At 35.1% G+C, this 21,382-nt stretch overlaps 1 long non-coding RNA gene across 4 annotated transcripts in view; it reads left to right on the forward strand.

The window, feature by feature from the left end:
• The window catches only part of LOC113623809 (uncharacterized), a 576,501-nt gene that overhangs the window by 470,151 nt on the left and 84,968 nt on the right, over window positions 1-21,382 (forward strand). The window lies entirely within an intron of this gene.

Consider the following 21,382-nt stretch of genomic DNA (forward strand, 5'->3'; position numbering starts at 1 on the left):
AAGTATTAAGCCCAAATTCTTTTGTCTTGATTGGAAAGGCAAATTCATTTTTTAAAGAATTAAACAATATGGATTATATAATTTTATAGACACAAATTCAAGCCAAAAGCTGAAATAGAAGCAGAACTGAATAGTTGTATCTGTTTTAAAGGGCATTTGCCGTATTTGTAATAGTGGAGTGCCTTCTTTTGCTATAATTTATTCTTTTGTAATCCAAATATAATTGTTTAATTTAATTATTTCAATATGGTCAAAAAGTTGAAATTTAGCAATGGGTGTGATCTAAAGAATCATTATAACTGAAACAAAGGAAAAATGAAAAGTGAAACAAACTTTCCTACAATGCAATGGCAATTGAAAACCCATGAACTCTTATTTATGGCATATTTTAATTGTTGGCATATTTTAATTTTTATTGAAGTGATCTAAACCTGGAAGCATACATTACATTGCTAGAACAGTGTTTAGAGATTTCTAGTTCGCCCTCAGCACAAAGATCTGAGGTCTAAGAAGATTAGGGGCTGGACCCTCGTGTCCCCCACCTATGTGATCTTGACCTTCTTTTATTGCTAATACTTTAATTTGCGAAGTCTGGATAACAATTCTCTCCTTTTTAGGCCTTATAAAAGGTTTAAATGGTCGGTATAATACTATCGATGAAATTGGTCATTTGTGTAAAATTTTATTAAAACCCTAAATTAATGCTATATAACAAACAGTAAGTGGTTGTATTGTAGTTAGTAACTCTGACTCTGGAGTCTAAGAAAAGTGGTTTTGAATCTTGGTTCTGTTATTTAGATGTGGGGGAAAAAAAGGGTAATTATAACACTTGGGAGTACTCCATGAGATAACTCCTGAAAATCAAGAACTCAATGAACATACATATTCCACCACATTGCTATTAATAACCATGCAGGTATAGTGGTGTTGACAAAGGTAAATGACTCAACGGGCACAATGAAAGGTTTGCACACAAGTAAAGGCTTAAACTAGGGCAATTCTACAACTGATAGGATATACAATGTCAATAATTATCTTTGAAAAATGAGGTGTTCTTAAGAATTTCTTAATCCTATTTTAGAGTAGGAAAATCAGTATGATACATGAAATATGTCGATGAACAGATATAGCAAGTCATACGTCTTCTTAGATTTTACACAATTCAAGTACTGAAGGAAAGTTTTGAAAACCTCAGTATCACGAAGTGTTCTACTTAAGGAATATCTTTCCTTATTACATTTTGCACAAAGCAAAATGAGACAATTGGGAATAGTGTACAAGGAAAGATCTTGCCTGATACAGACTCAGAATGTTTTTACTAAGCTTATACAAGGACATTGCTTTTTTTAGCAAGAATATATTGCTCCAGAAATCTCATAACTAGAGAATGTTTGAGAGCAGATTATACTAAGCATAGAATAATACTGTCAACATTAACCTAAATAGCTTATATTAGAACTTGTAAAATAGTACAGCATATATGGTGAAGACATCACAAGACTTAATCTGTGACCATACTAATTAAAGTAATTAAAGTCACCCTAGTTCTTCCTGTAGTCTTGAAATTACCAAACTAATCACTATAGAGGAAAAGTGCTTTACATTTGGGAGTAATGATGAATGACAAATGTGAAAATGATTTGACATTTGTTTGAAACAAACAAATACTGTTGTAATATTCGAAATGTTGGTATTTGAGAAGTAGGCTGTTGATCAGTGAAATTTTTTACTCTGTTCTAAGACACTGCAAACAAATATCCTGAACCAATTAGGGTGTTTATCAGTTGTGGTTTTTTTTTTTTTTTTTGTGGTACGCGGGCCTCTCACTGTTGTGGCCTCTCCCGTTGCGTAGCACAGGCTCCGGACGCGCAGGCTCAGCAGCCATGGCTCACGGGCCCAGCCACTCCACGGCATGCGGGATCCTCCCGGACCGGGGCATGAACCCGTGTCCCCTGCATGGGCAGGCGGACTCTCAACCACTGTGCCACCAGGGAAGCCCTGTTTATCAGTTTTGAAATACAGTCTTAGTCCACTGACCTGAAACTCATTCTTTATTTTTCTATTCAATGAAATCTCACATATATGACTACATTAAATTTTTAGGCCAAAGTAACCTTTTAGGGAGGAAAACAATTTCTTATTGAGTATTATTAAGAACACAAAGACTAAGGCTAGATTTAAAAAGGAATTAGAAAAGTACATGGGGAAATGGCTTAACGGAAAGTAGTCATCTTATTATGTCAGTAAGGGCATAATGTAATTTTTCATTCATTAATTTATTTAATAAACATTTGTTGATCTCCTACAACATGCCATGCATTATTACAGGAAATATTTTCTGTGTTAAGTGAGAAAGTTTGCAATTTTGAGAAGTTACAGATTTTGACCTTCTGTGGTTGTTGGAAGAAATTCTCCCAGAGACAAAGACAGCCTCATTTACACCAGACTAGTAATATTTACAATGGTGGAGTGGTTGACAAAGTCATCCAACTTTTTAAGGAGCAGGTATAAAGGTTACTTGGCCATAATGACGATAGTATTTTATTTCCCACATTGATAATCTCTAAGTTTACATAGCTAAAAAATTCATAGTGATGTCTCTTGCTTAGCAGTAAGGCAAGATGTATACCCCAGACTGATTCTCCCAATGAAAACAACAAAATGTTGGGTTAACACATTTTTAAATGAATCAAGAGCAGGCAAGTGTGTACACACAATCAGAGGCTAAATAATTCAATGAAGAAGGGAACAGAGACATGATCTCAGTGCTACAACCTGCTTTCATTTGAAGAACATTTGTGAAACCCCTGAGATTCAATTTGTGTGAATTAAGGGATGTGGAGCTAGGAGTGGGGAGTCTCGTGGGAAATCTTACTTCGTGAAGCTAGAGGGAAACTTGAGAAAACAAAATAATACCGAAGAAAAGTGAAAACATATCAGAAATTAAAATAAATATAAATGGACTAAATGTAGTAAAGACAAAAATGTCAAATTTGGTAAAAATACAGATATCAGACAATCAGTATTCATAAGTAGCATACCTAAAACATTAGGATAAAGAGATTGAGTGAAAAAGAATAGAAAGTTTGTATCAGATGAAACATATCCAAGAGAAAGTTTTATAGACGTTTAATCTTAAACAAGGTGGACTGTAAGTGAAAAACCATTCTAGAGATAAAGTGTTGCTACTTAATTTCAATTTACCAAGAAAGTATAATACCTTAAATTTGAATCCAAGAAATATAATAACTTAAAAATATATAAATTAAAAAAATGATGGTAGAACTACAGAGAGAAATAAACATATCTACCATACAGTGGGATTTTAAGAAACCTTTTATTATAAACCTTTTATTTATAGATCAAACTGCCAAAAATAATTAGGATGGAGAAAACAGCCTGGTTAATTAACTTCACCTAATAGGGGCTATAGAATACTGTACTCAACAAGTCAAGATTATATATTATTTTGAAACACAGAGAGGATATTTTTTAAATGATCATATATGCACATGAAAAATTATATCATTCACACTAAAAATCTCTGACCACAATGTAAGAATTCAATCAAAAGGATGACTAGAGTAAAACTGATGTGTTTCGGAATTAGAAAAACTTCTAAGTAATGTACACATAAACAAGAAATCAGAAATAAAAGTTTTAAATTCTGTAAACAGCAGCAAAAGACAAAATGTTTAAAAAAATGTGTGATGCTTAGAAAGGAATTTATAGGCTATATTAGTTTTGTATTGCTGCCATTATGAATGCCCAAACTTAGCTTAGAACAACACAAATTTATTATTTTACAGTTGTGTAAGTCAGAATTGTGGTATGGTCTCACTGAGCTACAGTTAGGGTATCAGTGAGTCTTCTCAAGTTGCATCACTCTGCCACCTCTTCTGCCTCTCTCTTTCACTTTTAAGAGCTCATGTGATTAGACCCGAGACCTTGCTGGATAATCTAGGATAGATATATATTTAGATCTATGTCATCAACCATCTATCTATCCATCTATCTATCTATCTTAGCAACAATGATTACAAAAAAGAGGTCAATAAAATGTTAGAAGTAAAAAAGTAGACATAACTAGAGGTGATGTAAAAATTAGAAAAAGGATAATAAGCATAGTATTAAGGACTTTATGCCAACATATTTGAAAGCTTTAGATGAAATGGCAAATCCCTAGAAAAATATAGTTCATCAAAAGATAAAAAAGATAAGATAAAAGAAAATCCAAATAATTCCCAAATCAAAGATAGAATTGTATCAGTAGTTAAATACCACCCTACAAACATAACTTTGCATACAGATAGCTTTATATGCAAGTTCTCCAATCATTCAAGGAACAAACAACTTCAGTCATTCACAAAATATTGCAAAGAATAGCAAAAAATACTACTCAACACATTTTATAATGCTAGCAAAACTTAGGCACAAAAATCTATCAAAGACAGAAGAAGAATGAAAATTACTGATCAAACACACTGAATATAGATGAGAAAAATTCTAAATAAAATATTGGCAAATTGAATCCAACCACATTTAGAATTTTTCATAGGTGAAGGCAATACCCTCTATTTAAAGCAGTGTTGTGGGTATAGAGCTGTCCATTGTAGTGTTAATAACCTTTTTCCCTTCCACCTGTTTTATAACTATTAATTTGAATTTAACCAACATTTAGCAATAATGATATGGTTCTCATTTTGTAAGCTCTTTATACAGTTATATCAAATTTATAAACATTAAATTAATATTTTTCAAAAGGGAATGTAAGAGAGGGATCTTGTTCCATACCCCTAACCCCTAAACTACAGATAGAGTAGATGGTGTGACCTAACAGGTACATATAGATGCTTTTATTAATTTGAAGAGTTACAATTCATCAAAATATTTGGGAAATTAGGAAGAATGTGATTTGAAAAGAATATACAAATATGAAAAAATTATCCAATGAATAGAGAAGTATGTCTGATTATTTTTACTTTTATATAAAGGTGAACTTTTTGTCCAAGGGCTGGCTTATGGCTTCTCTGGTTCCTAAAAGTATACAAATTAGGAAAGCTTGATATCTTATAAAGAATTTTGGAAAACTTAAAAAAAAAAAAAACGAGGTTCAAAATAAGTGTCTTGTTATAGTGATGGGTTACATTTCATTTGTACACTGAGTTTACAATTCCATTAACTTTCGTGTATTTTCTTGAATGAAGTTGATGCAATCTCCAGTTACTTTGAAAGATAAAGAAAATTGCAAAGGTGCATGCCTCCAAGAAGCCTCTTGAGAATGAAAAGGAGTCCAAGTCTATCTATGGTTAATTAGTAAAACCTTTCCTAGGACAATGGAGATGGCAACTAACCCTAAAATGACGTTGGTCATGAATGTGATTAGAATTAGAATTCACAATAATCTTATTCATGTAGCAAGCATAGTCAAGTTTCTAATTGACATTTAAAGCAGAGAATCATAAAATGAGGTTTGGAATTATCCTAATGATGAAAATAAAGCAATTGGAAATGTAACGAATTTTTCTTTTCCTAGAAGATGAAGTAATAATAGTAACAAAAATAACAATAACTACTCATGTCATTAGTTATCATGCTTGGGAAAGCATGAAGACAGAAGAGTTTTTTCCTAGTGGAAGTAGGTCAGTCCTGAGAAAGACAAAGATATGTTAGATTTTAAAGTTTTTTGTTTGTTTGTTTTTTTGTTTGAAGTCAGAATGGCAGATCATACCTGAGATAGATGGCTGCATTGAGAAATCTAAGAAACAGTTCCGTTCTTCAGAATTTGGTGTGCTCCTAAAAAATATTTTGAGCAACAACACTGTTTTGTGTTATTTGAAACAGATGTAGGTCTAAACATAGCTGTTTGCTTCATGTCACCAAAAATATGGTAAACATGATAATTATATACTCAACATCAATTCCAGTAGGTTCTACTTTTCACTTAATCAAAAAATGATTTTGGTATTTCATCCCACAATTTATGCAAATTCACACACACACCTGTGATAAAAAATGTTGTCCTTATCTAGTATATGAATATAAACAGTGTAAAAAAAATACCTCACCCTCTGAAAGGAAGGTGTCTTTTTCCTAAGAGAAGTGGCGTGCCTTATCATTTGCACTAATTATCCACCTTATTTCACATTAAAAGCACATTTCAGGCATTTAGGTCATAAGGTTTTCTTTTCCTCCTGAAATATTGCAATGATACTACTAAAGCCCATCTTGAGGATTCCTTTTTTTTTTTTATAATATACCAGAAACTGCTCTTTTCACCAAATACTAATAAATTATTTTAAAATTGTTACAAACAAAAGCAAACCCATCCAGAATATTGTTTTTGTGATTGCGGAATACGACGAGAAGCATTGAACAGAAAAGAACAAAATTAATTATGAGTAATTCTTAAAAGCACATGCAGTTCTGTTTATTATATTTAGTGTCAATGTCCTTGTGGTATGAATTACCAAACTTTAAAGGGATTTTTACAACCAAATAATATTCTAATTTTTATTCAGAGGAACAGGCACAAAGAAAGGTAGTAAAACTTTGCCTAGAATTGTCAATATGATGAGGTTTGAGACATGACTACATTAAACTTAATGTTGCTCAAAACCCTTTGACCATAGATGGGACAATTCAAACAGCAAATTTCCTGAAAAGGGAAACAGTAGTTGACCTATAAAGTCAAAAGTTTTATATGAAATAACTCAAAGAAATATGCTTGACTGATGTGAATTTTGTACAATACTAACAATATAACATAGTTATTGTACATTACTCAACCTTGTCGGTGTCTGTGACTAGAGATCTTCATAGAATGCATTAGAATAATTGCTTTTAAGAGTCTTGAAATTGTCAAGCTTACTCAGGAATCCATGTACCTGAGGGAGTCAGCACCAGCTGACAGATTGACACAGTTGAGGATAAAGGATGTATTAGCTGACTTCAGAAATAAAGCAAAGGTTCCAGTAACTGTGATGTTGGGTGTTTTTACCTCTTCTGTTGTAAAGAAATATGTGACAATAGTCAAGAGTATAGGGATATGGAAACCAGTCACAGGAGAAACAAAAACAGACCCGAAACCTGAAACAAAAACAAAATATGTGTTGTCAGAAATGACACTGAAAAGTCAAATGTTTTTGAACAAAAACTTTTTTTTTAAACAGGCAGGAAACAAGTCCACAGTTTGCAAAACTCTAGATTGAAAGGTTTCTAAATTATTAGATCTCCAAAGAAAAGATTCTCTAACTTCAGGGCTTAAGAATTTTGTTTACTCTTCAATGATAGCATGTCCCAACTTAATCTGATTTGGAGATTTTCTTAGAATTCAGTCAGCATTGTAAATGCTTATAGCATTACTGCTATAAAGAAATGGTGTTGGTGAATTGATTCAGAAATACGCTTTCACTAACTCCTATATGATTTCAATTCTGAAGACTGTAGAAGGACAAAAGTTGAAGCTCCACGGTAGTCTTTTGAGATATATATATATATGTGTGTGTGTGTGTGTGTGTGTGTGTGTGTGTGTGTGTGTGTATATATATATAGAAACAGAAATAGATTTGAGATGTTAGTCTGCAGTAATATGAATTGTGGTTTTCACAACACTAAGAATAGAGGTTTACGTTTTAATGTTTCCAAGCAGTAGCAAGTACAGCTCTTATTTCTGAAACTTAAACTCAGCTTTTGTCTTTCTTATTTATCACTGACATGTAATCATCTTTGTTATATATGGAAATAAGTATAGAGAACATTGAAATCAGAACTAAAGTTTGTAAAGGACAGAATGTAATCTTTGTGGCTGTAAATGTACTGTTCTCACAGAGTCGATGATCTTTCAACATGATATGAGGTATGATGTGTGCACTTTCAGAAGGCACAATATTTTCTGTAAAAAATATTAGTTCTCACTTATTAAAACAGTCCTAGATAGCCTTTGGTTACATTTACTTGTTCTTTACCCTTAGTTACCAACAGCTTTACATTTTCAGCTCATATGTTTCAAAATACAGGAAGTCTGTAAGGAAAATACAGACTTTAACCCCTGTATTAAAAAAAGTTACTTTTAATTGAAAAGAAAAATACTTCCCTATCAATTCAAATTACCCCATTACTTTTGTAAGGGCATTACTTTTACCAAAGACAAATATGTTCCACTATAATAATCAGTTCCCAGTGTGCCAGTTTCTGGTAAAAACAACTTTTTAATGAAGCATTCCTGAAATGCAATGTTCAGGGAAGACAGGATTTCTGTGTAGAAGTTATCATTTCACTTTATGAAAGAAGTACTTGGCTATATTATCTCTACCTTACTTTGTGTCTTATTCTCTTAATATTTATTCCATCCTCCACAGTCCCTTTTGGGCTGCCGGGCACCTAAGTTCTTCATTCTTGCTGATACTCTTACTGTGTCTCATAAGGAAAGAAATTCATTCATTCTTAACTTCACTTTTTTTTAATTGAAGTATAGTTGATTTACAATGTTGTGTTAATTTCTGCTGAACAGCAAAGTGATTCAGTTATACATGTATATATACATTCTTTTTTATGGTTTATCATAAGATATTGAATATATTTCTCTGTGCTATACAGGAGGACCTTGTTGTTTATCCATTCTATATATAATAGCTTACATCTGCTAACCCCAACTTCCCACTCCATCCCTTCCCCAACCCTCTCCCCTTGGCAACCACAAGTCTGTTCTCTATGTCCTTGAGTCTGTTTCGTCAATAGGTTCATTTGTGTCATATTTTAGATTCCACATATAAGTAATATCATATGGCATTTGTCTTTCTCTTTCTGACTTACTTCACTTAGTATAATAATCTCTAGTTGCATTCACGTCTCTGCAAATGGCCTTATTTCATTCTTTTTATGGCTGAGTAGTATTCCATTGTATATACGTACCACATCTTCTTTATCCATTCATCTGTCAGTGGACTTTTAGGTTGTTTCCATGTCTTGGCTATTGTGAATAGTGCTGCTATGAACATAGGGGTGCATGTATCTTTTTTAATTAGAATTTTGTCCAGATATATGCCCAGGAGTGGGATTGCTGGATTATATGGTAATTCTATTTTTAGATTTCTGAGGAACCTCCATACTGTTTTCCATAGTGGCTGTGTCAGCTTACGTTCCCACCAACAGTGTAGGAGGATTCCCTTTTTCCACATCCTCTCCAGCATTTGTTATTTGTAGCGTTTTTACTTCATTTAACTTTTTAGTCATTATGGACATCAATTTAGACAATATTCTTTATCTCTGGAAGTAAATACAGACAATCAAGTGCAGGATGTTGTTTGGAAAGAAAGGTACCCCTTGACTGGCAAAGGCAATGGATAGTGCATTCACATTATAATGTAGAGGCAGGGCCAATGGCCTTGGTCTTGAGAACTTTGGAAAGTGAAAATGTTAAAAAAAATAAAGCAGGAAAAAGAAGTTTGTTGCAATTTTGAGCAATGAGTATTACAAATATTGCAAAGTAGCTGTAACATTTCTGTGACAGCTATATCAGGGGAATGCTTCCTAAACCTAATTATATACCTTTCCTTTCTCTTCTAACTGAAGAGATGATTAGAGATAGAGAAAAGACATAATTTTCACAAAAAGATTACTCTGTGCCATGAAAAGTGAAATGTGTTACTTGTAAATGCAAATTGAACTTATCCTCACTGACTTAAAATACCTGGTGCCACCAGAGGTCAAGGTGTATACAGTGATCTGCCTTGACAGTGTTCACCTTCTGAGGATCTCTGAAGAGTACACTCAGTCCTCAGGCAAATGCCTTATACATGTTGTTTTCAAAGGAGATCTTGGTAAAAGCAAAGGAGGAGTTGCCTCTTGTGTCTTGAATATGGGGCATAAACTGATACATATTGACAATCAGAAATGCAGTTGCCTCACAAGGCATTTACTTAAGTGAAATTAACTCAAGGGACAGAAACACAAAGGAAAGAGTAATAAGTTAAATACCCTAGTAGATTCAGCCAGCAGTTATGCTTAAACAGAGTGTGCCCTGGGAATGACTGTGGGATGGGAAATCTAGCTTTCCTCCTGTTAGTCTCAGTTTTGCTTCTGGAAGTATCAACATCTTGTCAGGCTGAAGAGTGGCTCTAGTTCTTCAAAATACATAGATTTTTAAAATATCAGACAGATTCTAAATGCAAGCCAACCACCTCATCTACCGTTCATTTGAAGAAAAAAGCCACTGTGATCCAGCGCAGGAGAAAACATGGCTTGTCAGAGTTAATTAGAAATATGTATCTCCCACAAGATGCTTGCTTAAATGATTGTGAAGACTCATTCTGACCATGATTTTCACCTTTTGAGCTGATTCCAAATCCTATTCCTAGGTGACTCTATATACTGATATTCCACATGATGGTAGAAGTCCTGAGCAATTCTCAAGATTTCTTTAAATGTCACAGGGTAGAAAGCCGCTGTAAATGAAGAAACTGTGTCAACCGGAAGGACCGACATCTTTTCAGTACTTTATTGCTAATAAAATTCCTTACAGTTTATGCCAAAACCATGATGTTGCAACACTGCATTTGAGAACTAGTGTCATGGTAGAGATGTGCTGCCACTTCTTTCTCTCCATTGAATTCATGCCTACTTTCTAAGCTTCAAACTTTGGGAAATTCTAAAAGGAAGACATTAATGTTAACATTGATATTGAGGGAAAATCTATTATGAGAAGACTACCTGAAGAATGGTGTTCATTTTAGTGACAATTACATTAGTCAATTCATGAAGGGAATCTAGGAAGGAATATCCTGTTTCAATGTGGAATGTTGTAAGTTAACATTTTGACATTAGAAGAGATCCAGTATGTTAAGATTTAAAACCTTTTAGAGTTATAGAAGCTGACCTTTTAATTTTGAAATATTTCTTATTCCTGTAAAATTCTGGACACTTCTAAGCCAAATACAACATAGCTATGAAATTGCTATAAAAATAATTATTAACACGGTGGAATGCAATGAATGCACGAAAACATGAGAGTTCAAGGAACTTTGATTGCGTGTGACAGTAGGAAATTTATTCGGTTTCAGAAAGTCCTGGGTGTTATTTGATAACTTCAATATTTATTATTTATAAAGCATCAGATGTTTTTGAGAGTCATCATTGTGGAGCAGAGGGTACGACCAAATGGTTTAGTTGTTCTGAAAAAGTTTACTTTCAAGATTTACATAAAATATTTCTCCTTATATTTTTCTCATTTATATGAATATGTTAACCTGTAAAGTAAAATGACTTTACTAGATTCATCTATAATGTAATATTATACTCTTTATTGTTAGTAAGTGATGCCAGCTAGCCACACACAAAGGATATCTCTAGGACTTCCCTGATGGCGCAGTGGTTGAGAGTCCGCCTGCCCATGCAGGGGATGCGGGTTCGTGCCCTGGTCCGGGAAGATCCCACATGCCGCGGAGCGGCTGGGCCTGTGAGCCGTGGCCGCTGAGCCTGCGCGTCTGGAGCCTGTGCTCCGCAACGGGAGAGGCCACAACAGTGAGAGGCCCACGTACCGCAAAAAAAAAAAAAAAAAAAGATATCTCTATGTCTGATGTTATATATGGTACTCAATTTTCAGGCCAGCAGAGAGATTTTTCAGGCCAGCAGAGAGAGACTTTATCTGTTGACTTTGAAAATTAAAGACAAATCCAAGTACAGCAGCATAAAGATATTCCTCTACATAAAGATTGGAAATTCTAACTAATGCAACTAATTCTAATCAATGCAAAACTCTTTTTAAAAAACCCAAAATGGTAGCAACAGCAACAGAACTCCTGGTCCTCCAAACTGCTGTCCAAACCATTAGGTCTCTTAAGAGTCAGGTGAATAAAAAATCTTCAAGGGAAGAATAATTACCAGAGTATCCATAAAACCACAATGGTCATTATTGTCCCTACTGAAAGGACATATTGGGGGCTGAAATTATACAGTTGTAGAAGACAAGGTCCTCTGAGAAGACATCTTAAGAAGTCTTTTAATAGAAATCAATAGCCCACTGTGGCAGTGTTCTTTTTGATATTGTGTTATTACACAGTTCAGTTTTCAACTGAAAAAGCTTTCCTGGAACACTCTAAAATAAAGGGAAAATTACTTTTTTTCAACTTAAAAAAAGTTTGCTTCATATTAGGCCTTTGGGAATCTTTAAAAGACCATATTTTATTTAATGAATGATTAATTACCAAACCGTCTATGTAATACAACTAAGTGATATTCTTACAAGCTGATTGTGGTTGTGCCTTTTATAAATAGTTGGGAAATATACCAGAAGTACTGGATTTTTTTAAAATTAATTTTTATTGGAGTATAGTTGTTTTACAGTGTTGTTACTTTCTGCTGTACAGCACAGTGAATCAACTATACGACTATGTATATCCCCTCTTTTTGAGTTTCCTTCCCATTTAGTTCACCACAGAGCATTGAGTAGAGATCCCTGTGCTACACAGTAGATTCTCATTAGTTATCTATTCTTAATATAGTAGTGGATATATGTCAGTCCCATTCTCCCAATTCATCCCACCCCCCTTCCATCCTCCCCCAGTATCCATATCTCCATTCTCTATGTCTGTGTGTCTGTTTCTGCTTTGCAAATAAATTCATCTGTATCGTTTTTCTAGATTCCACATATAAGTGATATTATATGATATTTGTTTTTCTCTTTCTGATTTACTTCACTCTGTATGACAGACTGTAGGTCCATCCACCTCACTACAAATAACTCCATTTCGTTTCTTTTTATGGCTGAGTAATATTCCATTGTATATATGTGCCACATCTTCTTTATCCATTCTTCTGTTGATGGGCACTTAGGTTGCTTCCATGTCCTGGCTATTGTAAATAGAGCTGCAATGAACATTGTGGTACATGACTCTTTTTGAATTATGGTTTTCTCTAGGTATATGCCCAGTAGTGGGATTGCTGGGTTGTATGGTAGTTCTATTTTTAGTTTTTTAGGCGACCTCCATACTGTTATCCATAGTAGCTGTATCAATTTACATTCCCACCAACAGTGTAAGAGGGTTCCTTTTTCTCCACACCCTCTCCAGCATTTATTGTTTGTAGATTTTTTGATGATGGCCATTCTGACTGCTGTGGGGTGATACCTCATTGTAGTTTTGATTTGCATTTCTCTAATGATTAGCGATGTTGAGCATTCTTTCATGTGTTTGTTGACAGTCTATATCTTCTTTGGAGAAATGTCTATTTAGGTCTTCTGCCCATTTTTGGATTGGGTTGTTTGTTTTTATGATATTGAGCTACTTGCAAATTTTGGAGATGAATCCTTTGTCAGTTGCTTCATTTGCAAATATTTTCTCCCATTCTGAGGGTTGTCTTTTCATCTTGTTTATGTTTTCCTTTGCTGTGCAAAAGCTTTTAAGTTTCATTAGGTCCCATTTGTTTATTTATATTTTTATTTCCGTTTCTCTCGGAGGTGGGTCAAAAAGGATCTTGCTGTGATTTATGTCATAGAGTGTTTTGCCTATATTTTCCTCTAAGAGTTTGATAGGGTCTGGCCTTACATTTAGGTCTTTAATCCATTTTGAGTTTATTTTTGTGTATGGTGTTAGGGAGTATTCTAATTTCAGTGTTTTACATGTAGCTGTCCAGTTTTCTCAGCACCACTTATTGAAGAGACTGTCTTTTCTCCATTGTATACTCTTGCCTCCTTTATCAAAGATAAGGTGACCATATGTGCGTGGGTTTATCTCTGGGCTTTCTGTCCTGTTCCATTGATCTGTAGTTCTGTTTTTGTGCCAGTACCATACTGCCTTGACTACTGTAGCTTTGTAGGATAGTCTGAAATCTGGGAGCCTGATTCCTCCAGCTCCATTTTTCTTTCTCAAGATTGCTTTGGCTATTCAGAGTCTTTTGAGTTTCCATACAGATTGTAGAATTTTTTGTTCTAATTCTGTGAAAAGTGCCTTTGGTTATGTGATAGGGATTGCAGTGAATCTGTAGATTGCTTTGGGTAGTATTGTCATTTTCACAATGTTGATTCTTCTAATCCAAGAGCATGGTATATCTCTCCATCTGTTTGTGTCATCTTTAATTTCTTTCATCAGTATCTTATAGTTTTCTGAGTAAAGGTCTTTTGCCTCCTGAGGTAGGTTTATTCCTAGGTATTTTATTCTTTTGGTGCAATGGTAAATGGGATAGTTTCTTTAATATCTCTTTCTGATCTTTTACTGTTAGTGTATAGGAATGAAACATATTTCTTTGTATTAATTTTGTATCCTGCAACTTTATCAAATTCATTGATTAGCTCTAGTAGTTTTCTGGTAGCATCTTTAGGATTTTCTATGTATAGAATCATCTCATCTGCAAACAGTGAGAGTTTTACTTTCTTCCTTTCCAATTTGGACTCCTTTTATTTCTTTTTCTTCTCTGATTGCCATGGCTAGAACTTCCAAAACTATGTGAATAAAAGTGGTAAGAGAGGACATCCTTGTCTTGTTCCTGACCTTAGAGGAAATGCTTTCAGTTTTTTGCTGTTGAGAATGATGTTTGCTGTGGGTTTGTCATATATGGCCTTTATTGTGTTGAGGTAGATTCCCTCTATGCCTACTTTCTGGAGAGTTTTTATCATAAATGGGTGTTGAATTTTGTCAGAAGCTTTTTCTGCATGTATTGAGATGATCATATGGTTTTTATCGTTCAGTTTGTTGACGTGGTGTATCACATTGATTGATTTGCATATATTGAAGAATCCTTGCATCCCTGGGATAAATCCCACTGGATCATGGTGTATGATCTTTTTAATGTGTTATTGGATTCTGTTTGCTAATATTTTTTTGTGGATTTTTGTGTCTATATTCATCTGTGTTATTGGCCTGTAATTTTCTCTTTTTGTGATATCTTTGTCTGGTTTTGGTATCCGGGTGATGGTGGCCTCGTAGAATGAGGCTGGGAGTACTGGAATTCTTAAAAAGAAAATAGTGTTTCTTTATTTAGGCTAGAAGAGTAGAATAAATACACAAATAATATAAAGAAGTGAAGTTTTCCTGATTAAGCTTATTGTTGGATGAGCTTATGTTACCATGCAAAGATATTATTCAGTATATTATTTTAATACTTTCAAACCTATGTTTGAGATAACTAAGATAATTACAAATCTCTTGATCATTATGGATCACTATAGTCTAGTACCACTTAGTATATTATAGAATATGCTAGAAACAGGATATTTTGATTTCAATAACATTTGTCATTGATCTTCGAATAATATATTCACTTAACATATGGTACAATTACCTGTGATTCCAATTACCCTGGTGGGGTAGTGGGGGGCTTTAAACTCTGAAGAAATACATAAGCTATATTAGGATGTCACCAGAGAAAAATTCTCCACTGAATTCTGAAGTAGTGGGAAGCGTTGTGATAGTTCCAGAGATGTAGTGATAAAGCTCCTTAATCGTCCTCAAGACACTATCTGTACTGTGTTGAATAGTAAGAAGCCCTTTAAATGAGCTTTTTAAATTATGTATTTGATTGCTACAAAATACAATGTGATTTTACTTTTAAATCCTATCAAAATAGGCTCTTTAACTTAATTTCACCATTGTTTTGGAAGAAAGCCCATACAATATAGTTTTAATTTACAGAGCTTTTCCCTTTGGGAATCTACACGATGGGGCTGCCTTGGTTCCCAATATGGCATGAGGGCAGCAGGGAATTGTTCACTCATATCTCTGCATAGATTCACTCAAAAGTGATGGTGTTATGACAGAAGGTGGATTACATGGTTTTTAGATTAACCATACTAAAAATTAACAATGTATTTCAAAAATATATTTAAAATTGCAGTTCAGCAAAATCTTTTACATATTTATGGTATCCATTATTTGAGACTTCATAATAACATATATGATACTTTGTCAGCTTCAGTGAAGGAATGCCTCTTCCTTAATAATTTGATTGTGCTTGTCTACTTGTCACTGTTCCTTTTCCAGAATGGGCAGATCTATCAGCACTGCTAACATCCAGGGCAAAAAAAATACTCCATTCCTCAAAGAGTGGGGGAAGAGTTATGATGGAAGATAGAATGGTTCAGGGCCCAAATTTCCTGAGATTTTTGCTGTTTTGGAAGTGTCATATTTCGGTTGGGCTGCTGACTTAAATGCTCTACTCCTGACCCCTTCCCTCCCTCCCTTCCTTCTTTTTTTTCTAACCAGCCAATTCTAACTCTCCTTCAGATTTCAGCCTATGCGTCTTCTTAGAGGAGCTTTCTAAAAATGTCCCCTAAGGTTTAAATAGTTTTATAGTATCTGGTGCATGACTATCAATTGATTTAATACTGGGTATTCTGAATGTTTACTTGCTAATCTCTCTCAATACATCAGAATTTCTCAAATGAGGAACTGTATTAATTTCCTGTTGCTGCTCTAACAAATTACCACAGATTTAGTAGCTTAAAACAAAAAGACATTTACTATCTTAGAGATCTGGAGGTGAGAATTCAGAAGTGGGTCCCACTGGGCTAAAAATCAAGGTACTGGCTCTGTGGCATTCCTTTCGGAGACCTTGCATTTTCCAAGTTCTATTATAGGCTGCCTAAAGTTCTTTCTCATGGTCTCTTCCTCAATCTTCACAGTCAGTAGCATCTTCAAATCTCTCTCACCCTGACCCTGCTTTTGTTGTCACATCTCTTTCTCTTACCCCAAATATCCTGCCTCCCTCTCCCTTTGTAAGTTCCTGCAATTACATTGGAACCACCAGGATAACCCAGGACTGTCTCCCCCTTTAAAAATCCTTAATTTAATCACATGCACAAAGTCCCTTTGCCAGGTAAGGTAACATTTATAGAGTTCATGTTGTAGGATGTGGACATCTTTGGCAGGGGAATGGGAGGTGGGGGTGAGGGGGTGGGGAGAGGAGGCCATTGTTCTAGTGACCACAGGCACCATGTCAATTTTTTAATAAAATCTGGGGTCTAGTTGGATATGTGACATTTTGTAAATGTTCATTTAACATTTGATAAGTTAGTGTATGAATAAGGTCTGTCTTAACACAATGTCATTCAAACAATAAATGTCATAAATGTATCATCTTAAATTTTACCCAATTATCCCCCTTTCCCATTAAAATATTTTCAGTGCAATAAAGAGCTATAGAGGGCCAGCTATGTCATAAGATACAAAATCCTGTAGTAACTCTACCCTGTGAAGGAGCTCAGATACCTCAGAATGGGGTTGTCCTGTAGGAAATGAAAAATGTCATTGTATTCAGTCTACTCGACAGAAGAACTCTATCAGTTTTCCAAGGAATGATGTCGAGGGTGTTCCCATTCTTCTCACCTTTGCTGTCTACCCTATTTTCTCTTTGCTAGGGGTTTCTTACCTATAGTTTTATGCCATGATTTTAAAATTACATACCACAAGATGTTAAAATTAAAATTATAAACCATTAGTATTTTTCTACACCAATTCTAACTTAACTAACTTGTTTTTTCTTTTTTTTTTTTCTTTTCTTTTTAAAATTGAAAATATACACTTTATTTTCCAACATGCCTGTTTTGGAATCTAACCAGAATCTCTCTGTTATCTGAAAACTCAGTTTGTCTTTGAGGCTGAGTAACCATGAAACCAGAAAATTTCATGAGTTGTGTGGTGTGGTAAAAGACGTACCGGAGCTTGGAGACATAGTTGTAGCAGATAAAGTTCTCTATATGCCTAGATACTCTAAAAAACATTTATGCCAAATTTTGTTTGCTATGAATGTATGTTTATTTCCAATCTATAAGGACAGAGAGTTAAGTTATTTCACAGCACACTGTTATTACCTTTCTGTGCAAAGCCCATCCCTTATTTATTGGTTGATTCACCGTTATTTTCATTCCTCACTCCCATTTTCCTCCCCCTACAGCCTGTGACTCTAATGTGTTTGACTTGCACTTTTGACTTTTATGGTCCTTTTTAAAATTATCATTACATTTTACTATGTTTTTACCTATAAGATTATAATTTATGTGTAAATATTATATTTTTACTTTTTTTTTCATTTAACACTGGCTTTTTAATACCTATCCATGTTACAGAGAATACATTTACTTGTTTGCTTCTAACTGCTGGATAGCATTCTACAGTATATGTCCACTATATTTTTCTTATTTATTTACCTAGATATGGGCTCATATATTGCCTTCAGCTGTCTACCTGAGTAAACACAACAGTGAATACTCTTGATAATCTAGTGATCATGGATTTTTCTGAGCATTTCTTTTTTAACATAAACCCTGGAATAACATTGCTGGGTCATCAATCTTGACTCAAGTAAGCACTAGGGAGCTTTGCAGTATGTCTGTCCCTGTCTACCCTCTACCAGTAGTGCATGAGTGCTCCTGCTTGATGTCCTCACCAACATATGGCATTCCAGTATTCACTAATCCCTGAGGTAAAGGTAGTATCTTACTTTTTAAAAATAATTAATTAAGTTATTTTATTTTGGGCTGTGTTGGGTCTTTGTTGCTGCCTGTGTGCTTTCTCTAGTTGCAGCGAGTGGGGACTACTCTTTGTTGCAGTGCGCGTGCTTCTCATTGCGGTGGCTTCTCTTGTTGTGGAGCACAGGCTCTAAACATGCGGGCTCAGTAGTTATGGCACACGGGCTCAGTAGTTGTGGCTCGCGGGCTCTAGAGCGCAGGCTCAGTAGCTGCAGCGCCCGGGCTTAGTTGCTCCGTGTCACGTGGGATCTTCCCAGAACAGGGCTTGAACCCGTGTCCCCTGCACTGTGCCACCAGGGAAGTCCTGTATCTTACTGTTTAAATTTACATTTCTCTGATTATCAATGTATTTGAGTATTCCTTCAAACTCAGATATTAACCATTATGCTTTTTCTTTCTGTGGATTGCCATGTAACATTCTCTATCCATTTTTCTAGTATGTTTAATATTCTCCTTTGTTGATATCCTGGATAGCTTTGTTTGTCATAGATATTAATCACTTATTAATCTTAGATACTACTTCTGTCTCATTCTTCCATATTTATATGCTGTGATTGGAGGGTTCCACAGTGGCCTTTGCTTCATGGAACATTGGTTCCAGTTTTTAAAAGTTCAAATAAATACATCCACCAATGTGAGCAACTCATGGGTTACAATAACTGAACAGAATAGATCAGGAACAGACTATCACCTTCATTTTATGGCATTGACGAGTAAAAGCATTTTTCCCCATGTTTGTATTCAGTCAAGTACTGTGTATCTGTTGGCATTGGGTTGGGTCAACAAAACCAAGTTGGAATGAACTTTTCTAGACTTTCTTTCTCATTGGATTAGGATTGTCCACACACACACAGAATTCATGTGTTTGGAGGGTAGACTTGAAACAGCAGTTAGTCCTACATTCTAAACATCAGTGTAGGGTGCCAGGAGCTGCCGTAGGTTGTATGATTGTTGTTGATCCATTGGCTCACTTTTTTGGTTTGGAGCCGTCACGTCGGTGCTTCCAAGTCCTCCAGCTCCCACAACATCTTCTCCTGCATGTTGTCCAAAGTGCCGGATCTCCTGATTAATTTCTTTCTTCAACTTCTATGTAATTTTTGAACAGTTATGTGGTGAGGGATCCCAGCTTCACCTGCAAGTAACCTGCGTTGTCAAGGGTGAAGGCAACTTGAGAGAGATGTGGCTTCTAGTTGATTATAGCTCTGTTATGCTTTTCTTCATATCTGCCAGCTTGGCAACTTCAGGCTCCACACCAGACACAAAAGCAATAGCTTTCCTTAGACTTCTCCCTCTGTTTCCACAATTGCATAAAAATCTAATCCCCATAGTAAATCCCTTATTCCAGATCACTCACAGGTTGTCTGCTTCTCTGACCAAATTCTGGCTGATACAGTGTGTATACCATAAGAGGGAAGTATATACTCATATATAAATATATAAACACAGAAATTTACTTGTCACTGAATCAGACTTGGGACATAATTCTGAGCAGGCAAAATGTAAAGCCTTATTTATGGAGTCAGATCATATAGTAGAAAATAGAATCAACTATGTTAATTATACTCTTCAAGAGTAATCACTTTTTAATCTATTTTGGGTAGTGGAGCATTTTGAGAATCTGATAAGAGTCTATGGCTCCTTTCTTTAAAAAAAGTACGATGTTTTAGATACTACTTTAGGATGTTCACAGATCTTCTAAAGCCTGTCAGTAGACCAAAATCATTGAGAGGTTTGTGAATCCCTGGGTGAAAACTCCTCTCCCAAACCAAGGCACACCTTTTGTTTCTTGCCAGTTTAGTCTGTACCTGGTTAGCTCATTTCTTTAGAACCTGGTGCTAATGTGGATGAGATCACATATTCGACACACGTATAGTCTAAACGCCTTAGCTCTTCCAACCAACACGGGTCAGATATCTTTCACATATGTGTTGTGAGTCACAAGCAGGATCTAGCATGAGAATGGCTCAGTGAAAATGTATTCCTACTGGCTGTAATTAACAACTGAAGTTTCTGCCAGTGGTGGCTGACGGTACCATCTTGTGATCAAGGTAACAAACTCCCAAGTTAAGGTCTGGACCATAGCATCTTTTTTTTTAAGCCAACAGTTGATGATAAGCAGTTAAACTGTCCAATATGTTCCTTGATACATTTCTACTGTTTATGTTTCTGTATGACTACCAGAGTCCAGATGGTTAGGAACTTTCCATCTATCACTGTGGAACAGCAAGCAAATATGGCCAGTGGCAAGGGTTTGGTAATATTTAGCAAAATTTGGTTAAGGCAGATTCAAATTTAAACTTCTGCTTCTCCAAGCCATGAATAAATAGATATCAGACATTGATGTGGGGGAAAAGACAACTAATTAAAAAATTTCCTGATAACTTTTCTTTAGAGTAAAATATTCCCATTTATTATTTTTAAATGATGAGCAATCACTTCTGATGAAAAAGGTGAATAAAATGCATACTCCTTAATTAATTAATTATAAAAGAGGCCACATAAAATAAGACTGTGCCCAACCTAATCATCTGCTTGGAAAATATTGAGATCTTCTAAAGGAGAGCTAATAAAATTGATTACATAACCACAAGTTTACTTTTCTCAAGCTTTACATAACATCAGTGTTCCCATCAGGTTACTTCCTGACCAGCAGTGGGTTTTGGGAATCTGAGGGTAAAGAAATTGCTCCTTAAAGGATTTGGGTTGATTTTTCCCTTTTCACTCTGTGGCTGTATCAGATACACTAAAAGGTAACTTAATCCCCAATATATTCAGGGTTCTGTATATGTCTTATTACTCACCCTTTCCTCCTAAACGAGAAACTTCTAATCACCTTCTTTTAAAGTGCTAGGGGATGAGGGGAGTGGGGAATGGGAGGTGACTGATAATGGACACAGAGTTTATTTGGGGGGGGTGCTGAAAAAG

The sequence above is a fragment of the Aethalodelphis obliquidens genome, unplaced genomic scaffold (assembly GCF_003676395.1).
Source record: "Aethalodelphis obliquidens isolate GAN/ISIS:26980383/991018 unplaced genomic scaffold, ASM367639v1 scaffold12, whole genome shotgun sequence".
In the NCBI taxonomy this organism is placed as follows: Eukaryota; Metazoa; Chordata; class Mammalia; order Artiodactyla; family Delphinidae; genus Aethalodelphis; species Aethalodelphis obliquidens.